At 46.6% G+C, this 15,183-nt stretch overlaps 1 protein-coding gene across 2 annotated transcripts in view; it reads right to left on the minus strand.

The window, feature by feature from the left end:
• Nucleotides 1-13,186, minus strand: part of EYA3 (EYA transcriptional coactivator and phosphatase 3) — a 140,975-nt gene extending 127,789 nt beyond the window's left edge. Inside the window, exon 1 of one of the 2 annotated variants that reach the window (XM_073317485.2) lies at nt 12,951-13,186. The gene's annotated coding sequence lies outside the window, so the exon portion shown is untranslated. The remainder of the gene's footprint in view (nt 1-12,950) is intronic. The other variant, XM_073317489.2, reaches the window with a different exon arrangement.
• Between the last annotated feature and the right edge of the window lie 1,997 nt (nt 13,187-15,183).

The following is a 15,183-nucleotide window of genomic DNA, read 5'->3' on the forward strand; positions in this document are numbered from 1 at the left end:
GGACAAAGCGGTACTGAGTTTTGACCTGATTTTGTGTTTCAGATTATGGTTCTTGAAGGAGAAAGATCTGTGATAGCCTCAGGTATGAGGAACACTGATTCAAGACTTGGCAAGGGGCGGCTTTTGGAAAGTAAATATAGCCGCCTAGCCAAAGAGCAATTTGAGAGCTGTAGTTTACAGCTCCAAGGGTATGGAGAGGCCATCTTCTGTACCCATGTGTTATATCTAGTTTGGGACATCCCCAAGAAAGGATGTAGGCCTGTGCACAATCATTCAAGTCTTCTTTTGAGTTAAAGTTTAAACTATTGAGGTAAAAGATGATGGCTGATCTGAGAAATGGAAAGCCATAATACCGGGTAACCTTTTGGATGTACAGCCTGTAGCTTAGTTACATGGCCGAGCCAGAGAGGCTGATGAGTGAAGACCTTGAGGAGAAGACAAGAGAGCTGGGGAATGAGAACAGGAGTGGAGCACAGCAACTAGACCTCACCCATATTAGCAGTTTGTTACGGCATTGGTGGACATTTTCTTCCCACAGCAGTAACCTTGGCATCAGTCTTGAGTGACAAACTAGTAGGTCTGTGAGTAAGCAATCTGCCGAGTTTGTACAAGTAGCACTGCTTCATGAAGACCTTTCAGCACCTACATTTGGAACAAGGAGATAGATCAGCCACTCAAGGTACCAGAATGGTAAAATGGCATCCCTCTGAAATACTACTGAGATGTACTTCAAAGAAAGGAGCTGCTGGAAGAAGCAAAGACTCCCCTGGCTGCCTCCTAATAAATTAGACCATAACTCCTCCAATAAATTACAAAAAGGGAGAGAGAATTCACAGCAAGACGGAAAGAAAGTGAAAAAAAGGCTCTCCTTAACCTCCTAGTCATAGGGCCCACCAGCAAATGCTATAGATAATGCTCTGGTAAGAAGACCAGTCCTCACTTGCAGCTGCTCAGATTCTTGTCAGAGTGCTGTTCCTGAACATTGCTGGGAAGGTCACTTTTATATATAGGTCTCTAGCTAGTTGGCTTCTGATAATGTCGCTTTTCAAACTTGAATAACACAGGTAATGCATCCGATGAAGTGAGCTGTAGCTCACAAAAGCTTATGCTCAAATAAATTTGTTAGTCTCTTAGGTGCCACAAGTCCTCCTTTTCTTTTTGCGAATACAGACTAACACGACTGCTACTCTGAAACAGGTTTTTAGAAGACCTAATCACTGGATGGGTGTAGCACATGGTATGTACCAGCCTGCCAAGTCTCAGTTTTAACTAAAATTCAGTTTGTTTTTTAGTTGAAAGTAGCAAAGAGGATCACTGAGCTTTAAAAAAAATATTGTTTCTGTCAACTAAAAAAAGACATTTAAGGTGACTTAGGCCTGGTCTACACTAAAAAGTTTTACTGGTAAAACATGCTTTTATTTGGCACATCCTTGTGAGCATCCACACTCAATTTTGAGTCCTACCAGTAAAACCATGACTTTCTGATCAAAGTAAGCCACCTCCCCAAATGACAAAAGCCACCTACCTACCAGCGCTGTTCCACCAATAAAATGCCTGTGTCGACACCGCACTCGTAAAAACAGACTTCCAGCCCTGTCCCACAGTGCCCCTGCCCCACAACAGTGACTGTTCTGGACACAGTTCTGTTCTTTGCTGCTCACTGACTGGAAGCCTTTGCAAATCCCAGTGTTTTTTTAAAATCTTTCTCTTCCTGATAGCCCACCTGGCTCCAACTGAAGATGCAGGAAAGCCGTGTGCTGCTGCCTAATCCAGGAAAGAAATCTTGGTTTCTGTCTGCCTGTGGGGAGAAGAGGCAGTACAAGCCCAGCTGAGGAATACCCTAAGAAATAATCTGGACATTGCAGAGATGATGTCGCAGTTGGGATACAAGAGGGAAAAGCAGTGTGACAGACTGAAAATTTCCTGCAATATCCTGAATGAACTTTATTGAATTAAATTAATCCTTACTGAATTTGTTTTAAACATCTTGGAAGTTCACTGTATTCAAATACAGTTCTGTATGCATTATTGTATGTACTTCCATGTGACAAGTAAATAGGAGAACAACAGGGGCATTTCATTTCAGAAAGGGGAACTACACAAAAATGAGGAAGCTAGTTAAACAGAAATTAAAAGGTACAGTCCCAAAAATGAAATGTATGCAAGCTGCATGGAAACTTTTTAAAAACACCATAACAGAAGCTCAAATTAAATGTATACCCCTTAAAAACATAGTAAGAGGACTAAAAAAGTGCCACCATGGTTAAACCACAAAGTAAAGGAAGCAGTTAGAGGTAAAAGGGCTTCTTTCCTACTGAGGAAAATAGAAAGGAGTATAAACTCTGGCAAGTCAAGTGTAAAGAACAATTAGGTAGGCCACATACAGCAACTAGCCAAAGACTCAAAAAATAACAACAAATTTTTTTTTTTAAATACATCAGAAGCAGGAAGCTTGCTAAACAATCTGTGGGGCCACTGGATGATTGAGGTGCTTAAGGAGCACTCAAGGAAGATAAAGCCACTATGGAGAAATTAAATGAATTATTTGCATCAGTATTCACTGCAGAAGATGGGAGGGAGATTCCTACACCTGAGCCACTCTTTTTAGGTGACAAATCTGAGGAACTGTCCCAGATTGAGTTGTCATTAGGAGGCAGTGTTGGAACAAATTGATAAACAAAACAGTAATAAATCACCAGGACCAGAAGGTATTCATCCAAGAGTTATGAAGGAACTCAAATATGAAATTGTACAACTACTCAATGTGGTATGTAATCTATCATTTAAATCAGCTTCTGTACCAGATGACTGGAGGATAGAATGTGACACCAATTTTTAAAATAACTCTAAAGGCAATCCTGGGAATTACAGGTTGGTAAACCTAATTTCAGTATCAGGCAAATTGGTTGCAACTATAGTAAAGAACAGAATTATCAGAGACACAGATGAACACAATTTGTCAGAGAAGAGTCAACATAGCTATTGTAAAGGGAAATCATGCCTGAGGGTGTCTTTGAGGGTGTCAGTAAACATGTGGACAAGGGTGCTCCAGTGGATATAGCGTACTTGGACTTTCAGAAAGCCTTTGACAGGGTCCCTCACCAAAGGCTCTTAAGCAAAATAAGCAGTCATGGGATAAGAGGGAAGGTCCTCTCCTGGATCAGTAACTGGTTAAAAGATAGAAAACAAAGGGTAGGAATAAATAGCCTGTTTCCAGAAAGGAGAGAGGTAAACAGTGGTGTCCCCCAGGGGTCTGTACTGGTACCAGTGCTGTTCAACATATTCAAAAACAAACAAGATAAATTAATGGAGGACAGGTCCTTCAATGGCTATTAGCCAGGATGGACAGGGATGGTGTCCCTAGTCTCTGTTTGCCAGAAGCTGGGAATGGGCAACAGGGGATGGATCACTTGGTGATTACCAGTTCTGTTCATTCCCTCTGGGGCACCTGGCTTTGGCCACTGTCGGAAGACAGGATACTGAGCTAGATGGACCTTTGGTCTGACCCAGTATGGCCATTCTTATATTCTTATAAACAGTGAGGAAGCAAAGGTTGCAGATGACACAAAATTACTCACGATAGTTAAATCCAAAGCAGAATGCGAAGAGTTACAACGGAATCTCACAAAATTGGATGACTGGGCAACACAATGGCAGATATAATTTAATGCTGATAAATGCAAAACAATGCACATTGAAAAACATAATCCCAAATAGACATACAAAATGATAGAGTCTAAATTAGCTATTACTACTCAAGAAAGAGATCTTGGAATCACTGTGAATAGTTCTCTGAAAACATCTGCTCAATGAGCAGCAGCAGCTAAAAAAGCTAACAGAATGTAAGAAACCATTAGGAAAGGGATAGATAATAACAGGGTGGATAAAAATCAATTATCTTAAAAAAAAATTAAAAATCGGATTTTTTTTAATTTAAATTGGATTTTTTTGATAAAATGCTTGTAGAGGAAAGAACCTATCTAAAAGATAGTTTTAATTAAGATACATTATAGCTCAAAGATCTCATCATGGAATAGGGATGATAAATTCTAATTCTATAGTATGAGACAATATATTCATGTAATGTTTGAGAAAAGTTTTGTAGATGAATTCCAATAGTTCATGGATTAAGGATCGAATCTTATGGGGTTCCAGGGGCTTCTGTATAGATTATTTAGGTTAATCTTTCTATCTACCCAATGGGACTCAGTGCTAAGTTTGGAACAGGGGTGGGCAAACCTTTTGGCCAGAGGGCCACATCTGAGTGGGGAAATTGCATGCAGGGCTATGCATGCAGGGCTGGAGCAGGGGGCTGGGGTGCGGGAGGGAGTGCAGAGGGTGGGAGGGGGTGTGGTGTGCAGGAAGGGGCTCAGGGCAGGGGGTTGAGGTGCAGGAAGGGTGCGGAGTGCGGGAGGGGGCTCAGGGCAGAGGCGCGGGGAGGAGTACCGGTTTGGCCAATGTACATGGCAGAGGGGCATTGGTGGCATATATAACATTAGTAGACATACAGGTGAATGAGCCTCTGATGGTGTGGCTTGTGTGGCTGGTTCTCTGGTAGTGTCACTAGAGTACATATGGGGACAGAGTAGGCAACAACGTTTGCTACAGGGATTGGTTCCTGGGTTAGTGTTTCTGTGGTGTGGTGTGTACTTGCTGGTGAGTATTTGCTTCAGGTTGGGGGGCTGTCTGTCTACTAATGTGATATATGCCATCATGTGCCAGCAATGCCCCACTGCCATGTACATTGGCCAAACTGGACAGTCCCTACCTCAAAGAATAAATGGACACAAATCGGACATCAGGAATGGTAACATACAAAAGCCAGTGGGAGAAAAACTTCAATCTTCCTGGACATTCTATAACAGATTTGAAAGTAGCTATCCTTGAACAAAAAAACTTCAGAAACAGACTTCAAAGAGAAACCGCAAAACTAAAATTCATTTGCAAATTTAACACCATTAATTTGGGCTTGAATAGGGACTGGGAGTGGTTGGCTCATTACAGAAGCAGCTTTGCCTCTCCTGGAATTGACACCGCCTCATCTACATCCACCCTGATCAAATTGGCCCTGTCAACACTGGTTCTCCACTTGTGAAGTAACTCCCTTCTCTTCATGTGTCAGTATATTTACGTCTTGCATCTGTAACTTTCACTCCATGCATGTGAAGAAGTGAGGGTTTTACCCTCAAAAACTTATGCTCAAATAAATCTGTTAGTCTTTAAGGTGCCACCGGACTCCTTGTTGTTTTTGTGGATACAGACTAATATGGCTACCCCCTGATACTTGACAATATGCTGTAAGTTTCTGTATTAAAAATGGATTGCTGCATTGTAGGTGGTGTCAGGAGGTGGATGGAAAAGAAGTTTACGTAAGGATAATGCAGTAGTCAAACTGGCCATCACCTCCTTGTGCAGTCTCCTTGCCTCTAGACTCTCCAAACCATCAAAATGCTACTGTTAAAAAAAGAGAGAGGAAAAAAAAGGTACCTTGCCTGATGCTCTGACCAGATCTCGTATATCTAGCTCTGGCTTCCCCATGCCTTTATATCTTTTAAATTTGAGCTCCTGACCTGACCTTTATCTTCAAAGCCCCTCACAATTCAGCACTTCCCACTCAACTGATTTTACCCCTCAAAGCACACAATGAGCCACCTTCCCAGGGTCATCTCCTGGCCTTTTTCCTTGCTGCTGTTCACACCCAGATCACCATGCCTCATCTTCTTTCTCAAGACTCTCCTGCTTAAAACAAACCCCTTCAGTGAGGTCTATAAAACCTTACTCTTGCTCTTATAGTAGAAGTATCCAAGTTACAAACCCCACGAGGAACATGTATGTCTTACTAGCAAAAGTAGATCTTGCTGTAATATTTGTCCTCTTTTTTTCCCCCATCTCCTTATTTATCACCATAATGCATCATCACATTATGTAGTAACCTGGATCGTGATACTACAAGCTGATCTCTAGTGATAGATCTTTATGCTCATTTAGAGCCCCACTGACCTCATCCATCCACATGGACACATGAGTCTGTATGGATTAGCTAGTGGGATCAGGGCTTCAGACTGTTAGTTCCTTGGGCAGGAACATTGTCATTTGTCCAGACGTGCACTAACCACAGTGGTACTAAATAAAAATTAGCAGTCTCTGCCACTAACCCTAGAGTTTATGGGCTTAGGAGAAGAGAGTTCCCTTAAGCAGTCTCTCCCCACCATAAAGATCTGTTATAGCAAAGCTTGACACTATCTCAAACCATCTCATGTATCTCTGACTTCCTAATATTGTAACCTTACACCCTGATTTGGGATATTAAAGAGGCAGTCATCTTAAGTATCATTTTTACAAGTTTGCAAAGATTAAAACTGAAAATGTTAAAAATCTAATTAGCTTTACACCTTTAATGTCATTTACTTTTTCCATTTCTCTCAGGTGGGAGACTGAAAGTAGTTTTTAGTCAATTTCACATTCAAATTCTCCTGCACTAGCCTAGCACTGCAAAGCATGGGGAAAAAAATCTATTGGTATCAGGTTGAATTTTTCCAAATATTAATTCAGGGGCAATTTTGACTTGCCAATATCTATGTACTGTATACATTTCTAGCACACCTCAATACCCAAGGAGAACAACATTTTGGGACCACTTTATTTTAATGATTAGATTTGTCTACCAAATGAAAACCTTCCAATCTGCTTTACCCAGCCTTCTTGTCTGTCTTTGGATCCTGACCCAGATCAAGCTCACCATAAATCCAGGACAGTCATCAGCTGTTTGTGGGGCCCGCTATTTACACCAACAAGCTCAGTCTGTGGCACATGAAAGCTAATAAACAGTATGTTAGCTTATCATGGAGATCCTTCCACAAATCCTATTAACACACATTCTGTAAAATACGGATACTTTTTTATATACAGCCCAATTCAAAGTTATCCTATAATTAGACACTTAAAGGTTTAAAATGCTTACAAATGGTAAATGAATGAGGACTGAGAATTATGGTCAGCCAATATCTAGGACTTGCTACAGTCAGTACCACAAAGTGCAAAACAGACAATTCTAGGCTGATGGGCCAGTGACCACTTCGAAGTCCAATTTCACATAAAGTTTAAACCATCTAAGCCACAAATGAGTGCTCACTCCTAAGATTTTAAGTGATAAGAAGCATTAAAGTTTAATTAAAAATTTGTGAAAATATACTAAGCAATCAGACTCACATCACAAGTAGCACAACGGGTATTCACAATTACATGATTTTAAGGAAAGGAAAGGCCACAGCTACATGATGTCAGCAGAACAGCAAACTTTTCTCCCCTAGCCAAAATTAGGATTCCTGTGCAGCTACAGAAAGAAGTCACCACCCTAAACCTGGAAATCCTGGGCGGCCCATCATTTCAGGCGTTGGCACCCTGACATCAGGATTCTCTGGCTATGTAGACTCCCTCCTCAGGCCCTACGCTACCAGCACTCCCAGCTATCTTCGAGACACAACTGACTTCCTGAGGAAACTACAATCCATCAGTGATCTTCCTGATAACACCATCCTGGCCACTATGGATGTAGAAGCCCTCTACACCAACATTCCACACAAAGATGGACTACAAGCCATCAAGAACACTATCCCCGATAATATCCCCGATAATCAGTAGGTTATCTCAAGTGCTTATATACAAATGCACAAAGCCTTGGAAACAAGCAGGGAGAACTGGAGGTCCCGGTGATGTCAAGGAATTATGACGTGATTGGAATAACAGAGACTTGGTGGGATAACTCACATGACTGGAGTACAGTCATGGATGGTTATAAACTGTTCAGGAAGGACAGGTAGGGCAGAAAAGGTGGGGGAGTAGCACTGTATGTAAGGGAGCAGTATGACTGCTCAGAGCTCTGGTAAGAAACTGCAGAAAAACCTGAGTGTCTCTGGATTAAGTTTAGAAGTGTGAGCAACAGGAGTGATGTAGTGGTGGGAGTCTGCTATAGACCACTGGACCAGGGGGATGAGTGGATGAGGCTTTCTTCCGGCAACTCGCAGAAGCTACTAAATCGCACGCCCTGGTTCTCATGGGTGACTTTAATTTTCCTGATATCTGCTGGGAGAGCAATACAGCGGTGCATAGACAATCAAGGAAGTTTTTGGAAAACGTAGGGGACAATTTCCTGGTGCAAGTGCTAGAGGAGCCAACTAGGGGGGGAACTTTTCTTGACCTGCTGCTCACAAACCGGGAAGAATTAGTGGGGGAAGCAAACGTGGATGGGAATTTGGGAGGCAGTGACCATGAGTTGGCTGAGTTCAGGATCCTGACACAGGGAAGAAAGGTAAGCAGCAGGACACGGACCATGGACTTCAGGAAAGCAGACTTCGACTCCCTCAGGGAACAGATGGGTAGGATCCCCTGGGGGACTAACATGAAGGGGAAAGGAGTCCGGGAGAGCTGGCTGTATTTCAAGGAATCCCTGTTGAGGTTACAGGGACAAACCATCCCGATGTGTCGAAAGAATAGTAAATATGGCAGGCGACCAGCTTGGCTTAACGGTGAAATCCTAGCGGATCTTAAACATAAAAAAGAAGCTTACAAGAAGTGGAAGGTTGGACATATGACCAGGGAAGAGTATAAAAATATTGCTCAGGCATGTAGGAATGAAATCAGGAGGGCCAAATCGCACCTGGAGCTGCAGCTAGCAAGAGATGTCAAGAGTAACAAGAAGGGTTTCTTCAGGTATGTTGGCAACAAGAAGAAAGTCAAGGAAAGTGTGGGCCCCTTACTGAATGAGGGAGGCAACCTCGTGACAGAGGATGTGGAAAAAGCTAATGTACTCAATGCTTTTTTTGCCTCTGTCTTCACTAACAAGGTCAGCTCCCAGACTGCTGCGCTGGGCATCACAGCATGGGGAGTAGATGGCCAGCCCTCTGTGGAGAAAGAGGTGGTTAGGGACTATTTAGAAAAGCTGGACGTGCACAAGTCCATGGGGCCGGACAAGTTGCATCCGAGAGTGCTAAAGGAATTGGCGGTTGTGACTGCAGAGCCATTGGCCATTATCTTTGAAAACTCGTGGCGAATGGGGGAAGTCCCAGATGACTGGAAAAAGGCTAATGTAGTGCCAATCTTTAAAAAAGGGAAGGAGGAGGATCCTGGGAACTACAGGCCAGTCAGCCTCACTTCAGTCCCCGGAAACATCATGGAGCAGGTCCTCAAAGAATCAATCCTGAAGCACTTACATGAGAGGAAAGTGATCAGGAACAGTCAGCATGGATTCACCAAGGGAAGGTCATGCCTGACTAATCTAATCGCCTTCTATGATGAGATTACTGGTTCTGTGGATGAAGGGAAAGCAGTGGATGTATTGTTTCTTGACTTTAGCAAAGCTTTTGACACGGTCTCCCACAGTATTCTTGTCAGCAAGTTAAAGAAGTATGGGCTGGATGAATGCACTATAAGGTGGGGAGAAAGTTGGCTAGATTGTCGGGCTCAACGGGTAGTGATCAATGGCTCCACGTCTAGTTGGCAGCCGGTGTCAAGTGGAGTGCCCCAGGGGTCGGTCCTGGGGCCGGTTTTGTTCAATATCTTCATAAATGATCTGGAGGATGGTGTGGATTGCACTCTCAGCAAATTTGCGGATGATACTAAACTAGGAGGAGTGGTAGATACGCTGGAGGGGAGGGATAAGATACAGAAGGACCTAGACAAATTGGAGGATTGGGCCAAAAGAAATCTGATGAGGTTCAATAAGGATAAGTGCAGAGTCCTGCACTTAAGATGGAAGAACCCAATGCACCGCTACAGACTAGGGACCGAATGGCTAGGCAGCAGTTCTGCAGAAAAGGACCTAGGGGTTACAGTGGACAAGAAGCTGGATATGAGTCAACAGCGTGCCCTTGTTGACAAGAAGGCCAATGGCATTTTGGGATGTATAAGTAGGGGCATAGCTAGCAGATCAAGGGACGTGATCGTCCCCCTCTATTCGACATTGGTGAGGCCTCATCTACAGTACTGTGTCCAGTTTTGGGCCCCACATTATAAGAAGGATGTGGATAAATTGGAGAGAGTCCAGCAAAGGGCAACAAAAATGATTAGGGGTCTGGAACACATGACTTATGAGGAGAGGCTGAGGGAACTGGGATTGTTTAGTCTGCAGAAGAGAAGAATGAGGGGGGATTTGATAGCTGCTTTCAACTACCTGAGAGGTGGTTCCAGAGAGGATGGTTCTAGACTATTCTCAGTGGTAGAAGAGGACAGGACAAGGAGTAATGGTCTCAAGTTGCAGTGGGGGAGGTTTAGGTTGGATATTAGGAAAAACTTTTTCACTAGGAGGGTGGTAAAACACTGGAATGTGTTACCTAGGTAGGTGGTAGAATCTCCTTCCTTAGAAGTTTTTAAGGTCAGGCTTGACAAAGCCCTGGCTGGGATGATTTAATTGGGGATTGGTCCTGCTTTGAGCAGGGGGGTTGGACTAAATGACCTCCTGAGGTCCCTTCCAACCCTGATATTCTATGATTCTATGAATGTCACGGCTAACCTGGTGCCTGAACTTTGTCCTTACCCATAACTATTTTACATTTGGGGACAATGTATAGCTTCAAATCAGCGGCACTGCTATGGGTACCCACATGGCCCCACAGTATGCCAACATTTTTATGGCTGACTTAGAACAACGCTTCCTCAGCTCTCGTCCCCTAACGCCCCTACTCTACTTGCACTATATTGATGACATCTTCATCATCTGCACCCATGGAAAAGAAGACGTCGAGGAATTCCACCATGATTTCAGCAATTTCCATCCCACCATCAACCTCAGCCTGGTCCAGTCCACACAAGAGATCCACTTCCTGGACATTACAGTGCTAATAAACGATGGTCACATAAACACCACCCTATACCGGAAACATACTGACCGCTATTCCTACCTACATGCCTCCAGCTTTCACCCTGACCACACCACACGATCCATCGTCTACAGCCAACCTCTGCGATACAACCGCATTTGCTCCAACCCCTCAGACAGAGACACCTACAAGATCTCTATCAAGCACTCTTACAACTACAATACCCACCTGTGGAAGTGAAGAAACAGATTGATAGAGCCAGAAGAGTTTCCAGAAGCCACTTACTACAGGACAGGCCCAACAAAGAAAATAACAGAACGCCACTAGCCGTCACCTTAGCCCCCAACTAAAACCCCTCCAACGCATTATTAAGGATCTACAACTTATCTTGAAGGATGACACAACACTCTCTCAAATCTTGGGAGACAGGCCAGTCTTTGCCTACAGACAGCCCCCCAACCTGAAGCAAATGCTTCCCAGCAAGCACACACCACACAACAGAACCACTAACCCAGGAACTTATCCTTGCAACAAAGACCGTTGCCAACTGTGCCCACATATCTATTCAGGGGACACCATCACAAGGCCTAATAACATCAGCCACACTATCAGAGGCTCGTTCACCTGCACATCCACCAATGTGATATATGCCATCATGTGCCAGCAATGCCCCTCTGCCATGTACATTGGTCAAACTGGACAGTCTCTACGTAAAAGAATAAATGGACATAAATCAGCTGTCAAGAATTATAACATTCATAAACCAGTCGAAGAACACTTCAGTCTCTCTGGTCACGCGATTACAGACATGAAAGTTGCGATATTACAACAGAAAAACCTCAAATCCAGACTCCAGCGAGAGACTGTTGAATTGGAATTCATTTGCAAATTGGATACTATTAACTTAGGCTTGAATAGAGACTGGGAGTTTCTAACTCATTATGAATGGCAACCTATTTCCCCTTGTTTTTTCCTACCCGCCCCCCCCCCCGCCCCAGACGTTCTTCTTAAACCCTGGATTTGTGCTGGAAATGGCCCGCCTTGATTATCATACACATTGTAAGGAGAGTGATCACTTTAAATAAGCTATTACCAACAGGAGAGTGGGTTTGTGGGGGGAGAGAAAACCTTTTGTAGTGGTAAACACCCATTTTTTCATGGTTTGTGTATAAAAAGATCTTCAGTACTTTCCACAGGATGCATCCAATGAAGTGAGCTGTAGCTCACGAAAGCTCATGCTCAAATAAATTGGTTAGTCTCTAAGGTGCCACAAGTACTCCTTTTCTTTTTGCAAAGACAGACTAACACAGCTGTTACTCTGAAACCTGTCATAATGGGAGGTGGTGGAATCTCCTTCCTTAGAAGTTTTTAAGATCAGGCTTGACAAAGCCCTGGCTGGGATGATTTAATTGGGGATGGGTCCTGCTTTTGAGCAGGGGGTTGGACTAGATGACCTCCTGAGGTCCCTTCCAACCCTGATATTCTATGATTCAGAAGAGAAGAGTGAATTAAAACCCCTCTAATTTTACAACATTCTTTTTGAGGCGGCCTGGCCAGCACAGCACAGCGAAGGTGCAGCTCTCATTTGTATCATAGCATTGCGCTTTGTCTTGAGGACTCCCTCCCATTCTTATGTGCCCGAACATCTCGCTGTTCCTTTCTCCGCTCGCTGCACACAGAGAAGAGGGGCTCGCTGAGCGGCCCCCCAGGACGCGCTGTCTTGCTCGGAACCACCGGGAACGGGCTCTGCGCGGAGCCCCGACCACGCGTCGCCCCACGGCTCACGCTCGGCAGCCTTCCACGCGGCAGGAGCCGCGCTCGCCGCTCGGGCGCAAGCGAGGTCGCGGTTTCCAGAGGCGACTGGGGCTGGGCGGAAGGACTCAGCAGGGAGACGGCTCGGCCGCCCGGCGCGCTCGGGGGCTGCGCCCTCCCCAGCCAGCCCTGAGGCAGCCCAGGGGCCGCAAGCCCGCAGCCGCCACGCCCGCCCCGGCGCGGCCCCAGGAGCCCCACCCCCGGGCCCCGCAGCCGAGGCCGGGCGGGGCCCCGCGGGGGGGCCGGGCGCGCGTGGGCCTCTCCCGGCGGGGCCCTGGGTCTCGCGGGAAGGCGCTTGCAGGGGCCAGCGGAGCAGCCTCTCACCGTGGGGCGGCAGCTCGGGAGCCGGCAGCGGCAGCGCGTCCCGCGGGGGGCATGGCAGCGGCAGCGGGTCGAGACAAGCCGCCCTCAGCTCGGAGCCCAGTCAGGGCGGCGTGACCCGGAAGCAGAACCCCGATCGGCCGGAAGTGACGCTGGGGCGGCCGGCTCGGCTGTCCCGCTGGTTCGCTCCTCGTCCTGGGCTCGGGCGCGGGCCGGGCCCGGCCCCTGCGTTCCCCTCGGCGGCGCCGGGCGCTGGGGAGCGCGGGCAGCCGGGTCGGTTGAGCCCCGCCCGCCGCAGGTGCCGCCCGGCCACGAGGGGTCACCCGGGAGCTGCTCGGCCCCGGCTCTCGCTGCCAGGGCCCGGCCGGGGGCCCCGCCTGGGACAGACCGTGCCGCGGGGGGTCGCTCTGGGCTGGGGCCTGGGCCGCGGCTCCGGGGTGCAGGCCCCAGGCGGCGCTTACCTCAGGTGGCTGCCGGGAGCCGCGGCATGTCCCTTACAGCGAGCCGGAGAAGGGGCCCCAGGCACTGCCCCTGGAGCTCCCATTGGCTGCGGGTGCCGGCCAATGGGGCGCCGCTTGTGGTGGGGGCAGTGTGCAGCGCGGAGCCCCCTGGTTGTCCCTCCACGTAGGAGCCGGACGGGGACCACGTTGCTGCTCCCAGGAGCGCTTGGAGCGGCCCCGGCCCTGTTCCCCAGGCGCAATGCCAGAGCCGGGCAAGGCCCAGACCCTGCTCCGCAGCAGGAGACTGAGGCAGGGGTGAAATAGCTGGCGGGCCGAATGCGGCCCGCGGGCTGTAGTCTGCCCACCCCTGCTCTGGCGTGTCCTGAAGTGCAGTGAAACAGCCAGGACGCGTGGAGGAGGCCTGCGATTGCCAAGGTGGCGAGCACCGCGGCTGCCTGACGCGAAGGTTCGCTTACTCTACTGGTAGCTGAGCACCCAAGCTAGGCATGACACAGGAACAAGTGAAGGTGTGACCCATGCCTGCGGGAGTTTACAGGGTGAGATCCTGATCGTGCAATGGGATCGCCAAGGGCTGGTGTTCGACTTTCTGGGGTCAGCAGCCGAAGCCCAAGACCAAGCCTCACCGTCTGGAGCTGAAGACTGTGCCCCATTGTATGAGGCCAAAGCTGAGGCCTGAGTCTCACCAGACGGGTCCGAAACCTAAGGACTTCATCCCTTAGTGGCAGGGCTCAGGTCACAGGCCCCCTGCCGGGGGCTGAAAGCCCTTTGGCTTTGGTTCCCCCGCCCAGAGCAGTGGAGCTTGGGCTTTGCTGCCGCCGCCACCCCCACCAGCACCACCCCCGTTTTGTCAGAAAGGGGTCAGGTGAAGGGGTAGAGTTTGAGAATCCCTGAACTAGAGTAATAAAAAGGAGTTTGCAGTGCTGTTGTTGCTATGTTGGTCCCAGGGTAAGAGAAACAAGGTGAGAGAGGAAATATATTTTATTGGACCAGCTTCTGTTGGTGGAAGGGACAGGCCTTCAAACAACACAGAGCTGCACTGACCTGAGGAAGAGCTGTGTGTAGCTTGAAAGCTTCTTCCCACCAACAGAAGTTGGTCCAATAAAAGATCACCCACCTTGTCTCTAATTAAAAAGGGGGTGGCAGAGGGAGAGAAGGGAAAATAGGTAGGACAATGGTTGCAGTAATAAGATCATACAGGTACTCTGCTATTTTACCTTTTTTTTTTCTTTTTTTTTTAAACTTGTACTCTCAAGCCAAAGTGAATGTTAGGAGGGATGTGAAGGAAGGGGAGAGAGATGGCATGGCAGTTAGGTTTGGAAACTAATTACAGGTGTAATGAGCAGCATATAAGAAAGTCCAGAGGAGGGGAAGGAGGAAATTAAACGAAGATGAGAAATTCTCCATTTATTTTTCATATTGCTCCTGAATGCATTGCTATATTTTCAGCTTTTGATTATCATCCAAAAAAGTTCTGCATATAATTAAACTTTCTAAATAATTTTCTCTGCTTCAAAAAAGCAAAACATATCTCAGAAGTGTTGTGAGGCCTGTTTATAAAACACTTTGAGAACCATGGATGGAAGGCACCATAGAAGAGTAGAGTATTTTATTTTCATGATGTGTGGCATTCAAGTGGACTTTGTTAGAAATTAGAGAACATACTTGATAGCCTTAATACTTGTCAGGCTTTTTTTAAATTTCACATTACAATATTCACTGTGTTTATATTGCATTTAGGAACCCTTCAAATTTTTTAATACCTGTACATTCCCTTT

Source organism: Lepidochelys kempii, chromosome 19 (assembly GCF_965140285.1).
Source record: "Lepidochelys kempii isolate rLepKem1 chromosome 19, rLepKem1.hap1, whole genome shotgun sequence".
In the NCBI taxonomy this organism is placed as follows: domain Eukaryota; kingdom Metazoa; phylum Chordata; order Testudines; family Cheloniidae; genus Lepidochelys; species Lepidochelys kempii.